We start from the raw sequence: 22645 nt of genomic DNA on the forward strand, positions 1-22645 counted from the left end.
CACCAACTTGGTTACCGCTTCCATCTTCCAGTGGTCTCTCCTCCTGCCGGCCTTCAGCCGCTCAGGTATCCCTGCACGTCTTTCTGACAGCCTGCTCTCCTGAACCGAGGTATGCATACTTCTCATTGACTGTGCTTGTGTATTGCATATCTAGCTGGACTGAGTTTGTTCTCCTCCGGAGTTCCTATCCACTGAGACTATTGCTATCATTTGACTGTGTTTCCTATTTGCCTGGATAGTTATGGTGACTCTGTATATTTGTGCAGTGCTGCTCAGTTATTATTATATTGTGCATATCATCGTGGGATCAAGTTCTGTGTGCCCGTGTATACTCTGCATTGCATTCATCTCCTCGTGCTCCTCCTCACATATATATTGCAGTGGTACAACTTGCTAGATGCAGACCACTGTCTCCTGTTCCCTGTGACACCAGTTTCAAGTATCCTCTCACATAGCAGTGGTACAACTTGCTAATGCAGACCACTGACTCCCCTGATACCTTCACCTGGATTCCATTCCTTCACCTAGACAGCGGTACAACTTGCTATACGCAGACCGCTGACTCTCACCACCTCCTCGTTACTCCTGGACATTCCTCCTCACTATAGCAGTGGTACAACTTGCTATCCGCAGACCACTGACTACCCTCTCGTTTCCTTGTCCATCTAGTTCCTCGTGTACAGTTATCTACCTATTACCAGTGCTGCTAGTCATAGACTTTTCTCGAGCATTCTCTTACCATCTGCTGTCTCCTGTTCCGTGGTCACCCCACTACCAGAGTACCATATTACCAACTATACTGCTCTGGTAAGTCCATCATCTGGTGATACCTGGGTAAAGACTCCTAGTGCCCGTGAGAGTAAGATCAGGCCATGACAGACCCAGATTCGGAACCTACATCTAAAGAGATGCTGCAGCATCTGGTTACCCGTATGGAACAACAGGATGCTCGCCAACAGCTGTTGCTGCAATGTTACCAGGCGTTAGCCTTCCAAGGAACATCTGGGCAAAATATCACAGCTACTGTTGATGCTCCTGTGCTTTCCTCCGTTTCCCCAGTGCCATCCCAGGTGTCTACGGCTTCCACGCTTCACCTGCCTACTCCGTCAAAGTATGATGGAGACCCCAAAACATGTAGGGGTTTTCTCAATCAATGCTCAGTTCATTTTGAGCTCCAACCTCAAAATTTCTCTACTCATCGTTCCAGAGTGGCCTATCTCATTTCCTTGTTTTCCGGACAAGCTCTCGCATGGGCTTCCCCTCTGTGGGAGAGAAATGATCCATTATTACAGGATAGTGCCAAATTTATTTCCACGTTCCGAAGTGTACTTGATGAACCAGGTCGGGTCATTTCCGCTGCATCCAGCATCCTCCGTCTATGTCAGGGTTCTCGTACAGTAGGCCAGTACGTCATTCAATTTAGGATATTAGCCTCTGAACTTCAGTGGAACACTGAAGCGTTAATTGCCGCCTTCTGGCAGGGGCTTTCTGATAAAATTAAAGATGCACTGACTACTCAAGAACTACCTACTTCTTTAGAAGATTTAATTTCTCTTTGCCACCGTGTAGACATGAGATTTCGTGAAAGAGAGTCTGAAAAAACAACTTCAGTTAAAGCACCTCTTCGCTTAAGTCCTCAACTTCGCCCAGCTTCATCTCCGGTTATACCCATGGAGATAGGACGCTCCAAATTAACGTCAGAGGAGAGGGACCGAAGAGTAAAGAATAGACTTTGTATCTATTGTGCTGATTCCACACATATGCTCAATTCATGTCCTAAAAAATCGGGAAATGCCAGGCCCTAACCAGTTCTGGAGAGGTGAAGTTAGGGTCCCTGGAGTCCTCTCCATGTGCTACGAAATTAAAAGTCTGTGCTTTTGATGTTACAGTTTCCTTTGCTACCAAATCCTTTAAGTCCCAAGCACTTATTGACTCTGGAGCTGCGGGAAACTTTATTTCTAAATCCCTTGTGAATCAATGGTCCCTACCAGTGATTACCTTGAAGACACCTATTACTGTGACTGCTATTGATGGATCACGCATTATCAATGGTCTCATCACCCAGAGTACGTCTCCAGTAACCCTTCAGATTGGTGTATTACACCAAGAAGAGATTTCATTTTTAATTCTTCCCGTTACTACAAGTCCGATTGTTTTAGGCCTTCCATGGCTTCAATGTCACTCTCCCTAGATTGACTGGCACACTCCTCAAGTTACGTCTTGGGGAGCTGAATGTCATCATCGTTGTCTCTCTCAAGTCGTTCCTCTTAAAATACAGCAATCCTCCATTTCACCTTCCTCACCGGGACTTCCTCCTCAGTATGCTTCGTTTGCCGATGTATTTGATAAAACTCAGACTGAACGTCTTCCTCCTCATCGTTCGTGGGATTGTCCGATTGATCTTCTACCTGGCAAGACTTCTCCCAGGGGTCGTGTGTATCCATTTTCGTTACCTGAAACTCAAGCTACATCTGAATACATCCGAGAGAATCTCCAGCGAGGATTTATTCGACCTTCTACTTCTCCCGCTGGAGCCTGGGTTTTCTTCGTAAAAAAGAAGGATGGATCACTACGCCCCTGCATAGATTATCGTGGACTTAATGCCATTACTATAAAAAATCGGTATCCCATTCCACTTATTACTGAGTTATTTGATCATATTAAGGGAGCTCGGATCTTTACCAAGTTGGATCTTCGTGGTGCCTACAATTTAATTAGAATCAGGTCCGGTGACGAATGGAAGACAGCTTTCAACACCAGAGATGGGCATTATGAATACTTAGTAATGCCCTTCGAGTTATGTAATGCCCCCGCTGTTTTCCAGGGCTGCATTAATGAGATCTTCCGGGACTTGTTATATGTTTGTGTCGTCGTCTATCTGGACGACATATTGATCTTTTCACAGGACCTGCCTTCTCATCACCAACATGTGGCAGAAGTTCTTTCCAGACTCCGGAGAAATTCATTATTCTGCAAATTAGAAAAATGTTCATTCGAGTTGCCCCAGATTCCATTTTTGGGATATATTGTCTCCGGAGTTGGTCTGCAGATGGATCCAGAAAAGGTGAATGCTGTGTTACATTGGCCTCAGCCAACTACTCTTCGTGCAATTCAGCGTTTTTTAGGTTTTGCCAATTACTATAGACGCTTCATTCAAGATTTCTCATCGATTGCATCTCCTATTGAGGCCCTAACTCGTAAAGGGGCCAATACTAAGCAATGGTCATCTGAGGCTCTTCAAGCCTTTCAGTTTCTTAAAGAGTCCTTCTCCTCTGCTCCCATTCTTTGACAGCCTGATGTGACGCTTCCCTTCTTCCTAGAGGTAGATGCCTCTAATGTTGGTTTAGGAGCCATTCTCTCCCAAAGATCGGAGCAACAAAAATTCCATCCTTGTGCCTTTTACTCTCGGGGTCTTCTGCCTGCGGAGAAGAATTACACCATCGGGGACAAGGAGTTGCTGGCTATTAAAGTAGCATTAGAGGAGTGGAGATACTTGTTGGAGGGAGCTCGTCATCCTGTGACAATTTTTACTGATCATAAGAATTTGTCATATCTACAGTCTGCTCAATCTTTGAATCCTCGTCAAGCAAGATGGTCTCTTTTCTTTTCTCGTTTTGAGTTAATCATAACCTTTAAACCAGCTGCTAAGAATAAAAAAGCAGACGCTCTATCTCGAGCCTTTGTGACATCCTCAGACGTTGAAGAGGGTCCCAACCACTCTATATTAGACCCCAAATGTGTTTCTCTGGCTGCTTCTTCCACTAAAGTGCTACCATTTGGGAAAACCCTCGTGCCTCCTGCTCTTAGGAAGAAAATCCTTTCGTGGTTTCACTCTTCTCGTTTTTCTGGACACTCTGATGAACGCAAGACCTTTGAAATTCTCTCTCGAAGTTACTGGTGGCCTTCTATGAGGAGAGATGTAAAAGATTTTGTAGCCGCATGTGAATTGTGTTCCCAGTTCAAGACTCCCCGCAGAACTCCAGCGGGTTTGCTCCAACCACTACCCATTCCGTCCAAGCCATGGACCCATATTAGTATGGACTTTGTTACTAATCTTCCTCCTAGTAAAAACTGCAATACTATTTGGGTAGTGGTGGACAGGTTTTCGAACATGGCGCATTTCGTTCCCTTGACTGGTTTGCCTTCTTCTTCTACTCTGGCTGAGTATTTCATCAAAGAAATCTTTCGTATTCATGGATGTCCGTCCGAGATTGTTTCAGATAGAGGAGTACAATTCGTTTCCAGATTCTGGCGGGCCCTTTGTAAGACCTTGGGCATACGATTATCACTCTCATCTTCCTACCATCCTCCATCAAACGGACAAACTGAAAGGGTCAATCAAGATCTTTAGACTTTTATAAGGATGTTCTCGTCAGCCAACCAAGACAACTGGGTAGAATTGCTTCCATGGGCTGAATTCGCTCATAACAACATGTACCATGAGTCATCTTCTAAAACTCCATTCTTTGTGGTTTACGGTCACCATCCGTCTTTTCCGGAATTTCCTGCCCTCCCTCCCACCCAAGTTCCTGCTGTAGAGACTGTTTGCCAAACCTTCAAAAATATTTGGTCTCAGGTTAAAACCTGTTTAAAGAAGACATCTGCCAGATATAAGTCTTTTGCAGATAAAAGGAGACGGGCTATTCCACCACTGAAAATCGGAGATCGTGTTTGGTTATCAACCAAAAATATCCGTTTGAAGGTCCCATCTATGAAGTTCGCTCCTTGTTTTATTGGTCCGTATAGGATCATTCAAGTTATAAATCCAGTTTGTTTCAAACTTCTACTTCCTAAGAACCTTCGTATTTCCAATGCCTTCCATGTGTCTTTGCTCAAACCTCTTATCATCAACCGTTTCTCGGTCCCTCCTTCAGCAACTCGGCCAGTTCAAATTCATCAAGAGGAAGACTTTGAGATTACTCACGTTTTGGATGCAAAAATTTCGCGAGGAGTTCTTCGTTTCCTCGTTCATTGGAAGGGCTTTGGTCCTGAGGAGCGCTCATGGATCAAAGCTGAAGATCTTAACGCTCCAGCTCTTCTTAAGAAGTTTTACTCCAAGTATCCGGACAAACCCGGTTCCAGGTGTTCTGTGCCCACCTTTAAAAGGGGGGGTACTGTCACTCACCGGACTGTGAGTGCCGCTTCTCGTGTGTTTAGGAACCGTGGCCGTCCACCATCCTGAGGGTCTGCGCATGTGCAGCCCTTTCAAACCTTCAGTACCTGTTGCTTTTAGTTAATTGGCTGATCAGGCAACACTCCCTATTTAAAGCACCTGTGGTCAATACCTAGTTGCCTGATCTTGGAGTCTCATTCCCCATGAGCCTCTGAAGGTGTTCCTGTGTTTCCTCGTGTATTCAGCTCCTGCTGATTCCTGTTGTTCGTTTGTGGTTTCCAGACCACTTCAACTCTCCTGTGTTCATCGTGATTGCATCAGCTGATTCCTATCCGCTGCCTTCGTGCTTCTACAGTATCCTGCTCACTTCAACTCTCCTGTGTTCATCGTGACTGCACCAGCTGATTCCTATCCACTGCCTCTGTGCTTCTACAGTATCCTGCTCACTTCAACACTCCTGTGTTCATCGTGACTGCACCAGCTGATTCCTATCCGCTGCCTCCGTGCTTCTACAGAGTCCTGCTCACCTCAACTCTCCAGTGTTCATCGTGTCTGCAGCCAGCTGATTCCTATCCGCTGTCTCCGTGCTTCTACAGTGTTCCTGCTCATTTCAACTCACCTGTCTTCATCGGGTCAGCGCTCCGCTGCTTTCATCTCAGCTACTGGTTATCAGACCGCCTCAACTCTCCCGTGTTCTCCAGGTGTCCAGTTCCATATACTACTGCTTCCTGAGTATTGCCTTGTTCTTGCTGGTCTACCTACCGTGCGCTGCACCAACTTGGTTACTGCTTCCATCTTCCAGTGGTCTCTCCTCCTGCCAGCCTTCAGCCGCTCAGGTATCCCTGCACGTCTTTCTGACAGCCTGCTCTCCTGAACCGCGGTATGCATACTTCTCATTGACTGTGCTTGTGTATTGCATATCTAGCTGGACTGAGTTTGTTCTCCTCCGGAGTTCCTATCCACTGAGACTATTGCTGTCATTTCACTGTGTTTCCTATTTGCCTGGATAGTTATGGTGACTCTGTATATTTGTGCAGTGCTGCTCAGTTATTATTATATTGTGCATATCATCGTGGGATCAAGTTCTGTGTGCCCGTGTATACTCTGCATTGCATTCATCTCCTCGTGCTCCTCCTCACATATATATTGCAGTGGTACAACTTGCTAGATGCAGACCACTGTCTCCTGTTCCCTGTGACACCAGTTTCAAGTATCCTCTCACATAGCAGTGGTACAACTTGCTAATGCAGACCACTGACTCCCCTGATACCTTCACCTGGATTCCATTCCTTCACCTAGACAGCGGTACAACTTGCTATACGCAGACCGCTGACTCTCACCACCTCCTCGTTACTCCTGGACATTCCTCCTCACTATAGCAGTGGTACAACTTGCTATCCGCAGACCACTGACTACCCTCTTGTTTCCTTGTCCATCTAGTTCCTCGTGTACAGTTATCTACCTATTACCAGTGCTGCTAGTCATAGACTTTTCTCGAGCATTCTCTTATCATCTGCTGTCTCCTGTTCCGTGGTCACCACACTACCAGAGTACCATATTACCAACTATACTGCTCTGGTAAGTCCATCATCTGGTGATACCTGGGTAAAGACTCCTAGTGCCCGTGACACCGGCTCTGTGACTTTCCCTTTAAGAACCATGATTCTGCTTGCTTCTCCTTCAGACCTTACTTTCACAGGTGTTCCCAGCTACTGCGATCTGGACCACTCCCTAAACCTTATTGGTTCTGGAGCACTATATTAACCTCCCAAGGTTATGGGCTTATTGCCTGATCTTCATGTTACTCAGTCTACCTTGGTCTAGGCTATATCTCCTACTGCTGTTACCTGTGTGCTGAACTTCTTTCGTGATTTCATTGTATTTTGTGAACTGCCGTGTACTCAGCTTGCTGAGTTGTACATATCTTATACTGTTGCTGTTATACCATCTATCAATATACTATATTGCAACGCTACTAACATCTTCTGTGTTTTGTTCAACCTCCACCATCCACTGCTAATAACATCTAAGTAGTGGCAAAAGGGATCCATAAAATATCCATAGCCATGACACTCAGCCTCCCACCATCCAAGGAATAAATTTGCATACGTTGGAGCACATGCTGTGCCCATTGCAGTGCCTCTGATTTGTAAATAATACTCCTCATCAAAAATGAAATCATTTTTCATCAATACAAATTCCAAAAGTGATGTTATAAACTTATTGAAGTCATTTTGTATTTCCATGTTCAAGAAGTATTGGGCCGCGTTAATCCCTTGTTGGTGGGAGATGTTTGTATACAAAGATTCAATATAGAGTGAAGCCAGTTTGATATTTGGACTGACCATAGCATCATTAATTTTTGCTAAAACATCCAGACTATCTCTGCTGTAGGGTGCTAAGCTAGTAACAAATCTACGTAGATGGAGGTCTATGTATTTACTGGCATTCTCGGTTAGACTGGCATTACCCGAGATGATAGGTCTATCCGGTGGGTTCTATTCACATTTATGGATCTTAGGTAAGGCATAGAACGTAGGAGTCTAGGGGTTCCCCTTTTTGAGAAACTCATAATCTGATTTGGAGATGGTACCATTAGTGAATGCACTCTTGATTAAGTTGGTATACAAAATCAGAAATTTGGCCGTGTCACGGGCACTAGGAGTCTTTACCCAGGGATCACCAGATGGTAGGCTTACCAGAGCAATGTAGATGGTAATAGGGTACTCTGGTAGCTGGGTGATCACGGAACATGAAATGATGGCCGATGAGATGCTCAGGAAAGTCTATGACTAGCAACACTGGTAATAATGAGGTAAAGATACACAAGGAACTGTATGGACAAGGACACGTGAAGGTAGTCAGTGGTCTGCGATAGCAAGTTGTACCACTGCTATAGTGAGGAGGAATGTCCAACAGAAACAAGGAGGTGATGAGAGTCAGCGGTCTGCGGGTAGCAAGTTGTACCGTTGTCTGAGTGAAGGAATGGAATCCAAGTGGAGGTATCCAGGTAGTCAGTGGTCTGCGGTAGCAAGTTGTACCACTGCTATGTGAGAGGATAATGGAACAGGTGATACCGGAAACAGGGATCAGTGGTCTGACATCAGCAAGTTGTACCACTGAATATATATGTGAGGAGGTGCACGGGGGAAGACTGCAACACAGGATATACACAGGCACCTTATACACGATCCACAGTAATATGCACAATATAGATATATATATATGTAAATGACTGATTAGGTCTGCAATCTAGAAAGTCTCTTGAAATAGTCCAGCACAATGATAACACAGTCAATGATGGCAATAGACTCAGCGGATAGCAGACTCCAGAGAGAACCAAACACAGTCCAGCAAGATATGCAATACACAGCACAGTCAATGAGAAGTATGCATACCGTGGTTCAGCAGTAGCAGTCAGATGGGATTGCAGCGGTACCTGAGCGGCTGGAGGCCGACTGGATAGGAAGTCCCTGGATAGGAGAAGCAGCGGTCTAGCAGGTGCAGCGCACAGGTGAGTAGACCGACAGGGACACGAATCCACAGGAGTCAGCAACACGTGGAACTGGACTCATAGGAAACCCAGGAGAATGGAGATGATCCAGCAGAGGGTAGTAGAAGAGATACAAATCCAATGCTGACAGGAGGGTAGAGGCCAGTGGAACACGTGAAGGCGTGGAGAGTGGATCAGCAGGAGATGGACGATAGCGCTGACCACAGCGGCAGGACTCAGCGGCACACGGAGGTAACCAGTAGCAACCACAGGAACCAACAGCGATGGGAAACAGGAGTGCAGCGCAGGGCAGGAGCTGTAGATCACGAAGTGTAGCAGATGGTAATGAAAAGCGGCAGTCTCGAGGAAGTCACAGCAAAGATGAGATGAGAGTGTAGTGCACGGAGGCAGCGGATAGTAATCAGCTGGCAGTCACGATGTTGAACACAGGCGAGTTGCAAGCAGGAGACTGTAGTGCACAGAGGCAGCGGATAGTAGTCAGCTGGCAGTCACGATGTTGAACACAGGCGAGTTGCAAGCAGGAGACTGTAGTGCACGGAGGCAGCGGATAGAAATCAGCAAACAGACTTGATGAGAAGCAGGTGAGTGAGGTAAAAGCTGGAGTGCACGGAGGCAGCGGATAGCAATGAGTAAACAGTCACATTGATATAAAATAACGTTGAAGTGGTGTAGAAGACTGTAGTGCACGGAGGCAGCGGATAGGAATCAGCAAACAGTCATGATGATACAGTTGATGGTAGAAGTGGTATGGAACCACAGTAGTAGAAGTGGTTTGGAAACCACAGGAATCAGCAGCACTGAATACACAAGAATACAGGAACACCTTCAGAGACTCATGAGGAATGAGACTCCAAGATCAGGCAACGTGGTAGTGACCACAGGTGCTTAATATAGGGAGGTTGCCTGATCTGCCAATTAAGTTAAAGGGGTATACACTGAAGTATAGAAAAGGGCTGCGCATGCGCAGACCCTCAGGAAGGTGGACGGCCACGGTTCCTAAATGTCCGGGAAGAGGCACTCACGGTCCGGTGAGTGACAGGCCGTAGGGTTCAAAATTAAACTTTTATAGCAATGTGCATTGTTAAGTTGTCTGTATATTTCTGTAGTATATTCATCAACTGGCCATAGTACAACATTGCCTCCTTTATCATAAGGTTTGAGCACTACTTCTTAACAACTTTCAATTTCTTTGAGTGCTTTAAATTCCTGTTTGGTTAAATTGTGTTTAAGAGTTATCAATCTGTTATTATCTCTGAATAATCTATCCAGTTGATTTGAAACTAAGTCTCGATAGACTTTGAGGACAAATAGATATGTCTGGAGTAAAGTTGGACTTCTTTTTAAGTTGTTTTATTCCAGGCCCATGATGTGGCATCTTATTCAATGTTTGTGAACACTCATTGAGCTCTTCTAGAATCTGCAAGGTTTGTCTCTACTCCTCTGTATGGAAAATCTCATCGGTCACGTGAACAATAGATTCATCAGTCAAGATCTAATTTGTTGATTCTTGTTGTCCTGACCTGTCCTGGAAAAATGTCTTTAGCAATGGTTTTCTAGGGAACAACATCAAATCCTTCTCCCATTCAAAGCGTTCAAAGGATCGAGTGGGGGAAAACATCAGCCCACGGCTAAGAACATCTATATGGATGGGGTTAAGTTGTATATTGGAAAGATTGATGATTCTTAATGTATCATTTAATATTTGGGACTTCTGTTGCTCCTTCTGAAGGGGTAGCGGCCCTCATGTACCTCCATCTGTTTTCTTTTGCATTCTTTTGGTCTTGCGCCCTTCCCCATTTGAATCGATTTATATCCATATTTCCCCCTCACTTCGAGTTTCTGGGGCCTCTTCCTAAAAAAGATCTGTTAGAATTCAAACCATCCCTCTCTCTGTGAGAAATAATAGAGGCTTCACTTTTCGAAGAGTCCACTTCATAGGTACTAAGGGAATTATAAGTTCTTTGATATTTCTGTGTATCCCATTTAAATACATTATTGTGTGCATAGTCATTGCTATCGCGTATGACCTTTTTCCATTTCTTTTCCATAATGATTTTATCAAATTCATCAAGATCCGATTTAAAATCACTATATGCCTTCTGAAACTGTTCAAGACCCTCAAAGGTCTTCAGTTTGTTTCCTAATTGGTTTGTTTCCCCATGGTATTGTTCTAGTAAAAGGGTTTCATGTTTAATCAATATCTGTATAAGATCATTAGAACATTTAACTAGAGAAAGCTCCCATTCTTTTTTAAGTTCAGAAGAAGCTAAATCAAAAGCAGGATACATTTTGGGTCGTAGACCTCTGGGTGCCTTAAGATAGTATTGATTCAGGAGAAATAGAATCACAGCATTCCACTAGAAAGGGAACAAGCCTTTCACTTAGTTCAATCTCCATACAGAGGCTGGTATTTATACGGAGCCGTCTGAACCTGGTGAAGTGTATTTCTCAATGGGTTTTCTCTTGCACCTAGTTAATTTTCAGATATAATATTAATTTGTCTGTCAAATTTTAAATAGCCATTGTTATATTGTATCAATTAGGACATTAAAAGATATTATAAAATCTTTATTGAGAGATTAACAATTTGGGATCTCATAATAATTTACTATTGTGATTATTGATTCACTACTAAAATATACTTAATATAGCATGACGGGGCAGCAGCTGCCAACTTTAATCACAGATTTTGCACTTTTGTCACTGTTCATTTTTGTTTTTAAATATTTCGCTGCTGGTGGCTCATTGGCCATTTAGGGATCATTTTAATATATATATAATAAAGTATTTCATTTTAAAATATTACTCTATCACTTTAAGAGTGCCCCTATTTACATACCATGCTTTATTTCTTTTTCTTTTGTTAAAAATTAAAAAGTGCAATACTAAAAGCAACTGACCTGTGTATCAAAAGGGTTAGAAAATGTACAAGGAAAAGGAAGCCAGTGTGATTTGCAAAATAAGTAGCAACTATTGTGAAAGCAAAACAGATGGTCTTTAGGAAATATATGCAGACTCATATTCATAAAACTGAGGTAAATACAAGTACATTTACAGAGGAGAAAGTCCAAACAGAACTCTCCAAACTGAAAGTGGATAAATCAAAGGGACCAGGTGGAATACATCCAAGCATATTAAAACAGCTTAAAGGGGTCCTGGTAACACCACTAACAGAGAATTATTCAACCAGTCACTAGTGTATGGCCTACAGCCCAAAACATATCAGGAAAAACTAAAAGCAGAGAAGGGAATAAAGGGACATCATAGAAACTTTCAAATGTATCAAGGGTTTTATCAAGGTAGAAGAGGGAAACATTCTTAAAAAAGAGAAATAATAGAACACGGGGACATGCACTGAAACTGTAGAAAGTAGGTGCAGAGAGAATTTGACGAAAAAATATTTCACAGAAAGAGTAGTGAATAAGTGGATAATCCTCCCATCAGCGGTGGTAGAGTATCATCAGTAGTGCGATTTAAACATCCTTGGGATCGAGAAAAGGATCTCCTTAAAAAGAATAAAAAATCAAATAGGGTTTGAGGTTACCATAGGTTAAAAAATTGGGACTAGATGTGCCAAGCTGTTCTTATCTGTTGTCAAATTCTATGTTTCTATGAAAAATGTTTGAGAGAAAAACTTGCCTTGGAACGTCACATACGGAGAGGTGGGTTTCTTGTAGAAAGACTAGGTCCATGTGTGACTTCTTTAAGGCAGCCAAAAGAATGGAGCGTCTTTTTGATGTGTTCAGCCCTTTGACATGAACAGTAATTGAAGAGACATGTTTAAAAGAGAACTTGAATCATGATGCTGAGGGGCTCTGTCAAATTAGGGGCCCATGGAGGCCTCTGCAAGACCAGCAGATATTGCAATGGTCATGAGTTGCGTGAGGGGGTTAGTGGAGGTGATAGTTAAGAGGTAAGGGGTAAAGGTAAGATCAAACTGCTGGAAACCAACTTGGGAGGGGAGGACAAGGCCGGTCATTGCGTGTCCGGCCAATGGTTGCTCGAATTTAGAAAGGATAAAGGGTGCTGCAACAGTATGCAACATTGGAAGGGAGCAGGGAAAGGGAGGTGGTCTAGCTAAAGTTGTGATAGAGTGGTGGGTTTGGATAGTGGTCAACAAATGTAAATGTAAATTGTAAGCGTGGATACAACATTATTATTTATGAGAACGCTGTCATCAGAACATGTGCAGAGTGGAAGTAAATATTTGTGTGTTGCAACAGTGCAAATTTAGTGTGTAAGCAAGATAGAGTAATCAGAGTAAGAAAACATTAAAATCATTAGTGCAAAAAATGTCCATAGAACCTGTAACATAAAAGAAAGGTGGAACCGTGATCACTGGATAACCAATATCCCTCAGTGATGGCAAATGATGAGTCCAGAGCGAGGGGTGAGGTGTCCAAACAGCAATACAGGTCATGGAGGATCACTTTGTATTAAGTTCGTCGACATGCAGTCATCGAAGAAAGAGGAGATAGAAAGAAACAAGGGATGGGGGAGAGTCAGTATCAAGAGCCACGAAGGAGAGAGATTCTGGGGATCTGTCACGGCTCAGAATAATTTGTGGATCCCCTGCCTTTATTTTAGATGGTATCAGTAGAGGATGGTGGAGATAGAGCACGATGATAATCACAGGTTAAAGTTCTTAACTCGTAAGAATCACGGATAACAATAACACAGGAGATGATGGTAGTGTTGCAACGTAGTATATTAGTTGATGGTACAACAGCAATTAAAATAAAAATATATATACAACTCAGCAGAGCTGAGCACACGGCAGTTCATCAGATTACAGGAATAATCACAGATGTTACTTCATAGGTGGTAACCGTTGGCAACAGCATGACATAGGCAATATAACATTTCAACGCAGAGATGATAAGTAGAACACTTGGATCCAATAAGAAACACACAGCAGATGAACGTGAATCACTGATACAGCTAAAGTCCAATTAGAATAGTATGTAGACCTTGGCTGATCCGGAATGTTAATATGATTTAACTAGCAAGTGGTTACAGGTATCACAATAGTTCTTATCTAGCGGAACAGGAAACGTTATACGACATCTAAGGACTTGAGTGTAGATAGAGACATGTAATAAGATGTTGCCTAGAAGTAACAGAGAGGTGAAGAGAATCTAACCCGTGCGTAGAACTACAGGTCACAGATGATCCGGTTCACAGGTACAAGGTGAGTTCACTACAATAGGCAACAGCTGAACAGGAGCACACAACTTGAGCTGAAGAAATGGCTACAGGCTCGGCAATCAATTCATAGTAAAAGTCCAGCAATAAATAATCAGCAGAGTAATAATAAGCCGTGCCAGACGTAGAACTACAGATGACAAACAACTTGATTGAAGTTCAATATCGTAGTGCAGCAATATAGACAGCCGAATAGAATGGTACTTGAGCCAATAGATATAAGCACAGGTGTAGTAGACAACTCACGAAATAGTTCAGTGTGCAGATGAATAGCAGAAAGTCACTTCAGCTTGTAGATGAACCCCAGAGAGGAATACAGCTGAGCCGATGAAGAGTAACGATAATAGGTAACTTCTGCAGCAGGTAATATCCAGGGAACAGATAATGAACAACGAAAAGTCCAGGTATACAGCCAGAACCCGCTGCAGCGTGAGTAACACGAAGATCAGGCAATGAGTCCATAATCACAGGAGGTTAAAATAGTACTCTAGAACCAATAAGCTTCGGGAGGAGGTCCCAATTAAGGTAGCAAGAAACACCTGCGAAAAAGTAATGTCTCTGAAGCAGAAGCAAGCCCAATCATAGTTCTTAAAGGGAAAGTCACAACGCCGGCACCTAGCTATGGGACCGGCGTGTGACAGGATCAAGTCTATGTCCAGTGTCATCCAGAAGCACTCATCTCCATATCATGATGTCGCTGATGGGGCTGGAGAAGGTGTAGAGCTAGGAGAGAGTCCCAATTTTTCAAGTATGAGTGCAACTTCTGCCGGAGTCTTGACAATGAGGGATCTGGATTCTGGGAAAACCTGGAGCCGAAGTGGAAGCACCACTGGTAGCGGTATCCATGTTGGTGCAAATCCCTTGTAGTGTCCTGTAGCTCAAAATATTTTTGAGTGGTGAGAGGGGCCAGGTCTGCAAACAATTGAATTCCATTGGCAAGGTACGGAATGGAGTCGCAATTCCTTGTAGTTTGCATGACTTTCTTCTTTACATGATAATAATGCATGTGAAGATTGACATCTCTAGGTTGGTGGACTGGGGTCGATCTAGGTCAGAGAGATCTGTGTGCTCTATTAAGAAGGAGAGCTGCATCCGTGGCATCCATTAGAATAGTTTTAAAGAAGCTGAGCAGGAAGCCAGGTAAGGCTAGAGCATCTACAGTCTCAGGGAATTTTTCAAGCTCTATTTTACATATCATCACACTTCTCCTTTATAGATGCAACATCCGCGCGCAGCGAGGAGAGATCTTGGGTGGTGTCCACTAGAGATCTGCAGATTTCATCCATTTTTGTCTCCAGTGCATCAGTGCGGTCGCCAATTTCATTAATATCTTTACGAAAATCCCAGATTTCCTGGCGTAGTTCTGTGTGAAACGCCGTCTTGATGTCTTGAAATAGAGAGCTGATTAAGTGTCTAATGGCGGAAGGGATTTCATCCTCCCCCGGTGGTTCTGAACTTGGTGAACGGTCAACGTGAAGCTGAGCCATTGATACCATTTGTGAATTAGGTTGCTTTTTGCGCCTGTCAAAGAAGTTGGAAGCTTCAACCGAGGAGGTCCGTTTTGTTCTGGCTGCCATAACAGACCAGTTGTATCCATGCTGCAAGTTAAGTAGCAAAAAATAATAAGTTGATGCCCCTACATAGGGTAGATAGTACATATTAGCTGGGGAAAAGCCAGAAGAGAATAGTTGATAACAGTGCTTGAGAGCTGGATTATAGTATATCCAGAAGCCATCAAGTGTGCTGTGAGAGTAAGCACAGTCTAACTGTCTGGTTTTATGCGACAAATGCAGCTGTAGTTTTCAAGTTGGACATTAAGTGGCAGCAATGTGTTACACCGGGGAGACAAGCTGACAGAAAGTTGTGTGTTGCAGGGATTAACAGTCTCTTGTCTAGAGTAACTTTACTAGTGCAGAATTGAACAACAGTGCCACTGAACCTCTATTTTGTGCATGTTTACAGGCTGTGGACCAGAACCTGCAGCTTCTGCCCATCTCAGCTGTATGTGCGTCCTGGTCCCACTGAAGAATATTTTAGTGGAACAAGGGCACCCTGCAAGAGTCTGCTAGAGGGGGTGTCAGCAGCTGATGCAATGTAAAAGGCTGCACCACTGAACCTGATTTACGTGTGGAAGTGATACTAAAATAAGTGCTGCTGCCCATATGGGATGCGAGGTGGGGAACACCGCACTAACCTGTCACCTTAAGTGAGACCTGTGTGAGGGAGCTGGTCCCATGGTGTCTGCATGCGGAGGTTGCTGGCAATACTTTGAATGCCCCTGACGCGTACTGTCATCCGTGGTTCTGGACTGCAGGTAGTTAAGGTCATTGGCTGCCGTTCTGGGTGTATATCACTGTTTCCTGGGGTATGTATTCAGCAACAGGGCTGGCAGTATGAGGCTCGATAAGCAGTGGGGTCCCGCTTAGGTGATGTGTCTGTGAGCTGTTCGGAGGGAATGTCCTACAGTTGGTAGAGAGTCGGCGCGGTGAGGCCTAGGTTAGGCCCCAAATTTCTGCTCCTCAACAGTCGGAAAAGATTTGTTGTGATTCCTATGGGGTCCTGATGTTGTGTGCAGCCTGCTAGTACAGATTAGGGAGAGGATGAAATGCACATCTGCTGGAGATGGCTACCATACTATGCCTAAATACTTTTAGCTTAGCTGCATTACATCAGTACTTATTTATCAGACATCTGTAATACAATAACTACTGGCAAACAAAATGGGCCTGAATCATTAAGGAAGCTAAGGCAAAAAAGTGAGTAATTTTGCAGCTTGGCAAAACCATGTTGCATTGGAGATATAAATATAAAACGTGGGGACAGATGAGGACTATGTTCCCATTTTTTTATTGCCCACTAGAATAGCAAGGAAAGGCCAAGCTTTGTGAACCTACTTGTAGTGAAGCCCAAACCCCTTGCATAGGTCCATGGTGAATACCGGGGGTTCCATAGATTCTGTGTTTCTGTTACTGACAGAGCTAAACCACGTTGGCAATACAGAATCCACTAAATCCACAAGAAACAATGACAAACTATATAAATTTATGAATGGAGTCCAGCCATTTCGGAATGGCTGCAGCCCTCCACGGCTCTGGGCTTCATTTGGCTGGTTTAAGTTTATTCTGATGCTTTAGATTGGTAATCATTTCACTTATGGCTGTGATATATGACAGGATGAATTGTCTATGACAGTGGTTCCCAAACTGTGTGCCTAGGCTCCCTTGGGTGCCTCGGCAATCTCACAGGGGTGCCTCGGCCAGGGCCAGTGGTAGGCAAGGCGGGGGACTACTTGGTAATTATTTTGGCTTAGGGGTGCCTTGAAAAAGCTATGGAGGCCCTAAGGGTGCCTTGAACTGAAAAAGTTTGGAATCCACTGGTCTATGATGTGATCTTTCTTTGATGTCTAATTGTAATGTGATGATTAACCAGAAATAATATATAAAATATCATGATTACTTTTGAGTTAGAACAATCTCTAATACATTGTGAATGAAGCTGAAAAGAACACATTTTCTAGGCTTTCTACAGAACATTGTACAGCCGCACCTCTTTAAATAAGCAGTTTAACATCACGAATGATAGTGGGGACTTTGAAACTGATGTAATTGTAGGCTGGCGGGATGTTCATTTGTCGCAACTGTTTGAAGTCTCCTTTTTAAGCTGTTACTATAACCACGCTGTCGTGCATGACACCTTCGGTCTCACCATGTCAGGCAATTCCATGCCAGTGTTTTCAGCATCGTGATAAGATACCCAACCCATTTTATCCCTATTTATATTTCCACTTCTCTTTATCCTAATTCTTATCCTCTATTTTTATTTATTACCACCTTACCTGTATATTATCCCTATTTACATTTACAATGCTACTTCCATTTGCATGCTCACTCACCCATACATTTTTAAATCTATCTCCATCAACCATATTCATTGCAATTACTACCAATTTTATATCTACCTTCATATTCATTTATCCATCTATCTGCCCCATCTCCATTACCTACTCTATTGTGAATCTACAGTCGTTCTTTCCATCCATCTCCAGGAACTTCCACCTACAGTCTAAACTGTACTCTGCCACATCTGTACTACCACCCACTTTGGTTTATATTTCACTCTAATCTCCATCTGTTAACCATATATTTACCTCTGCACCCCTTATTTATTACCATACAATTCTAACTACCACCTCTACTCCACTTCCAATTCTATCTTACTCCTACCCCACTTTTGACTCTATCTATGTACACATCCCTATATTTACTTGCACCACCAATTATATCTCCAACCTTTTTATACTCTTCTCCTTTCATCCCAATTCACACTCCTATGACACCTAAGTTTCATCACTAACCATAATCATTCCTACACCACCACAACCCCGCACATCCATCTAAAACACTTTATACTCTCCACTTTACCTATACCTACATTTCCGCTAAAACTATACCTCCAATTCCATCTCTACCCCGTCACCTTTCCCATTACATACCATTTCTCTTTTGACCCTTTCACACAAACTTTCAACTCCAGTTTTTTACCCTCTAACCCTTTCCATTATCTCTTTCGTCCTACACCAAACATCCATCAAGGACAACCACCTCAGCTCAACCATCCAGTTCCATGGAGCTGGACCACATCTCAACTACCACACCTCATGGACAAAAGCCGCAAGTCCCTGCCATAACATCTCACCAGACCCAGTCTTCCAGAGACGGGCCAAATCAGGAAACCGGAGCTGGAGGCAAGGAGGCGAAATCAAAATGGAAGGTCAGAGGGAAGCCGGGTCAGAACAATGTCAGGAACAGATGCAGGTAAATAGCCTGAGCAAGGTGAAACCAATACTCTGGCACACTAATGGTGCCAGAGGCTTCCTTAAATCCCCCTGTGTCTGCCTTGATAGGAGGCAGAGTCGCGGCGGTCAGGGATGCTGACAGCTAAGCAGAAGTGCTTAGGCGTCCCGTTGCCTAGCCAAGGAACACGCGGGGTACCATGCATGCGTGCGCGGCAACCCATAAGTGAGGGAAAGCATCCCATTGCTAGGCAACAGGACGCAACGAGTGGCAGAGGCAGACGACCGCCTCTCACACTAGAGTCAGTGCGGAGTTGGCGTCTGACACATGCCCTTATGGCGTGTAAATTGAGCAAAGGATTCAAATTGCTGCTTTATCTGCATTAAGGATTCCTCATCTCATGGCAAATAAATCAAGTGATGGATGCAAGACAGGAATGCTGTAGTACCAGTTTGAATAAACCAAACTCAGTCTGGGACATTCCTGCCACCACAGATAATGTGGACTTGACACACAGAAATGTATCACACCAACAATTTAGTCAGCGGTGGTATTTCTGTACAGATGCTATAGGTTCTAGGTCAGTCTGCACAATCTGCAGACTAACCTAGCATATCCTTGATGATATGAAGTAAGAACCTACATCGCTGAATCACCTTTGAGGCTTACATGCGATCTTTAGACACGATCCCTGTACTGTAATTGCTCCTGCTGCCACTTCAGAAGCAATGTTCTATAAGTCAGCAAAAGGAGATGCTCAATGTCATCAAAAACGCATGATATATTTGCAAAAAACAAATGACATAAGGCTTGCATGGCTATTATAATCAGAGACAACATTATAAAAAAAAGAATTGTATTTTCAAAGCACAAAGATTTGAGGGTAAAAAAATATATATATTTAGTACATTTGGAGGCAGAGTAGTGTGTTTACAGTACTAATTTGAAATGTGTCAATAGCAGTACACTAACCATACACAATTTAATAAACTTGCTAGCGTGACACATATTAGCTATTTGATGTGAATTAGATTTCTTTTTTTACATACCTCTATATACCTCTATAGAACTGCAGTGCTGTATTGGTCTGACCGCAAAAAGTAAAAAGTCGTACAAAGCAGTGGCCACTAAATCATCTAATATAGCCACAAGTAAAGAAGACCCTGAGAGAAAAAGATACAACCGCACCAGGTTTATTTTGTAAATGGAATCCCTCTATTGTTAATATCGTAGATTTGTAAGGCGCCACAGTGCTCTGCAGCGCAGTACAGTAGGGAAGACAAGAACATACATAAAACAGGACATACGTAAAACAAGAACAGACAAGGTAGACAAAATGAATGGAAACATGAAAATAAAGAGTATGCAGGACTCTGCTCATTAGAGAGCTTACATTCTAAGGGGAAGAGGGCCCAGCTGAAACAAGAGGAGCGACTAAAGATTAGGATAGTTGTGAGGGTGCATTAGTGCATTATCGAGAATAAGGTCACCTCTAAAAAAAAGAGATGGGTTTTAAAAGAGCATTTAAAGATTTGAAGGCTGTGGGAAAGTCTGATTGAGCATGGTAGGGAATTCCATAAGTGGGCAGCAGCATAGGAGAAGTCTTGGAGGCGGGAGTGAGAGGTGGTTATCAGAGACGAGACAAGGCACAGGTTAGAGGTAGGTCTTACAGGGCGGGAGGGAGAATATTTTGATATGAGATTTAAGATGTATGCAGGGGTAGTCTTGTTGAGGGCTTTGCAGGTAAGGGTGAGTAATTTTAATTTTATTCTGTAGGACACAGGGAGTCAGTGTAGGGATTTGCAAAGTGGTGCAGCGATGTGGAGCAGTGACAGAGGAAGATCAGTCTTGCAGCAGCATTTAGGATGGATTGAAGTGTGGTTATATGGGTTTCAAGAATGCCAAATAGCAGGAGGTTGCAATAGTCAAGACGGGAGTTGATGAGAGAATGGATAAGAGTTTTGGTAGCATGTTGAGTAAGAAAAGGGCGTATTCTGGCAATGTTTTTAAGGTGGAGTCGACAGGACTGGGAGAGAGTCTGGATGTGAGGAATAAAGCAGAGGGCAGAGTCAAGTGTGATACCAAGGCAGCGGGCTTGGGAGACTGAGGAAATTGTGGTGTTGTTGACAGTGAGGGAGATTTAAGGGAAGGTGGTGACTCTGGCAGGAAGGTAGATAATAAGTTCTGTTTTGGACATGTTGAGCTTTAGGTAGTGTTGGGACATCCGTGTGGAGATAGCAGAAAGATACTTGGTTACATGAGATAGTACAGAAGGAGAGGAGTCAGGGAAAGAGATATAGATTTGTGTGTCATCAACGTAGAGGTGGTATTGGATGCCGAATAAGCCGAATAAGCCTATTAGTGCCACAAGATAAGAGGTGTACAACGAAAACAGTAAAGAGTCAAGAACAGACCCTTGTGGGACTCCAAAAGTTAGTGGGAGTAGAGGGGAGGATGTGCCAGACGTAGAAACACTAAAGGAACGGTGATCAACAGTATCAAAAGCAGCAAAGAGGTCTAGGAGAATGAGTATGGAGAAATTACCATTAGATTTTACAGTAAGTAGATCATTGGTAAGCCTGATTGCAGAGAGTCAAGAATGGAATGAGAGGAGAGAAAGAGTGAGACAGGCGTTTCTACACTAATTGCTCAAATAGTTTGGAGGCAAAGGGGAGAAAAGAAATAGGTGGTAGTTGGAGAGAGTGGTTTCTTTAGAATAGGTGAGATGAGCGCATATTTAAAGGAGGATGAAAATGTGACAGTGGATAGAGACTGGTTGAAAAGGTGAGTTAGAGGTGGGCATGCAGTGGAGTAGAGGGAGCAGAGTAGTTGGGAGGGAATAGGGTCGAATGGACAGGTTGTAGGATGAGATGATAAGATGAGTACAGATAATTTGTCTTCAGTTACTGGAGAGAATAAATTAATGGTGGATTGGGGAGTGTAGGTAAAGGTGGGTAGAGTGAGTGGAGTGAGTGGAATTTGGCATGAGGAAATATCTTGTCAAATGGTGTCAATTTTGTCTTTGAAATAGGCGGCAAAATCATGGGCAGTGAGGGAGGAAGGAGGAGGAGGTGCAGGTGGGCAGGCAAGTGAGTTGAAGGTTGCAAGAGACGATGTGGGTTAGGAGACTGGGTGGATATTTTGAGATTTGAAGAATGTTTATTTAGCAATTGAAAGGGCAGTGATGTAAGATGAAAGGATGAATTTATAGTGGAGGAAATCGGGATAGGAACGGAATTTCCTCCAGTGGCGCTCTGCAGTGCGGGAGCACTTTTGCAGGTAGCAGGTCTGTTTGTTGTGCCATGGCTGGGGTTTAGATCGTAGTAGCTGAAGCTGCATTGTCTAGGGTTGAAGAGAGTATTTTGTTATAGCAAGAGACAGCCTGATTAGGACTGGACAATATCAGTCTGAATTTGCACTATTCAGGATAAAGCATGAAGTATACTCCTTAAGAGTGCACACTAGACGCAAGAAAGCATGGAAAACTGGAAGAGGAAAGTGTGTATATTTTGGGGCACTCCGGGATAACTAATTGATTATCTTGGAGTGCCCTAAAATATACACACTTTCCTCTTCCAGTTTTACAAGCAAAGAAGAAGCTGATATCAGCTGGAGAAGTGAATCAACAATCATCCAATCAGAAGTGACTAACTAATGATGCTGTCATTATCATCATAAGCGTATATTTATACCTGCCCTCTAGCAGCTGCAAGAGATACAGCTACTGACAGGTGTTTATGCATTTGTGCTGGTCTGCCACCATCGCAATTACTCAAACATACCCGTACTGTACTTGGCCTTTGTTAGACCCCCCTTTCATCCCCCTGTTCTGCCTCTACAAATGTAAAGAGCTGTAAGTATCACTTGCAAGCAAATCTGCATATGTGTCTTCTCTTTGTGGACATGCCTAGTGCATATTTGCATAGTTTAGGCTGCAGGAACAGGCATATGTCACAGTGCGTATTGGCCTCTAAATCTTTACATAGATTAGATTACTTGGATGTGGCTGAATTTCAGTGA

This window comes from Mixophyes fleayi, chromosome 3 (assembly GCF_038048845.1).
Source record: "Mixophyes fleayi isolate aMixFle1 chromosome 3, aMixFle1.hap1, whole genome shotgun sequence".
NCBI classification, from domain to species: Eukaryota; Metazoa; Chordata; class Amphibia; order Anura; family Limnodynastidae; genus Mixophyes; species Mixophyes fleayi.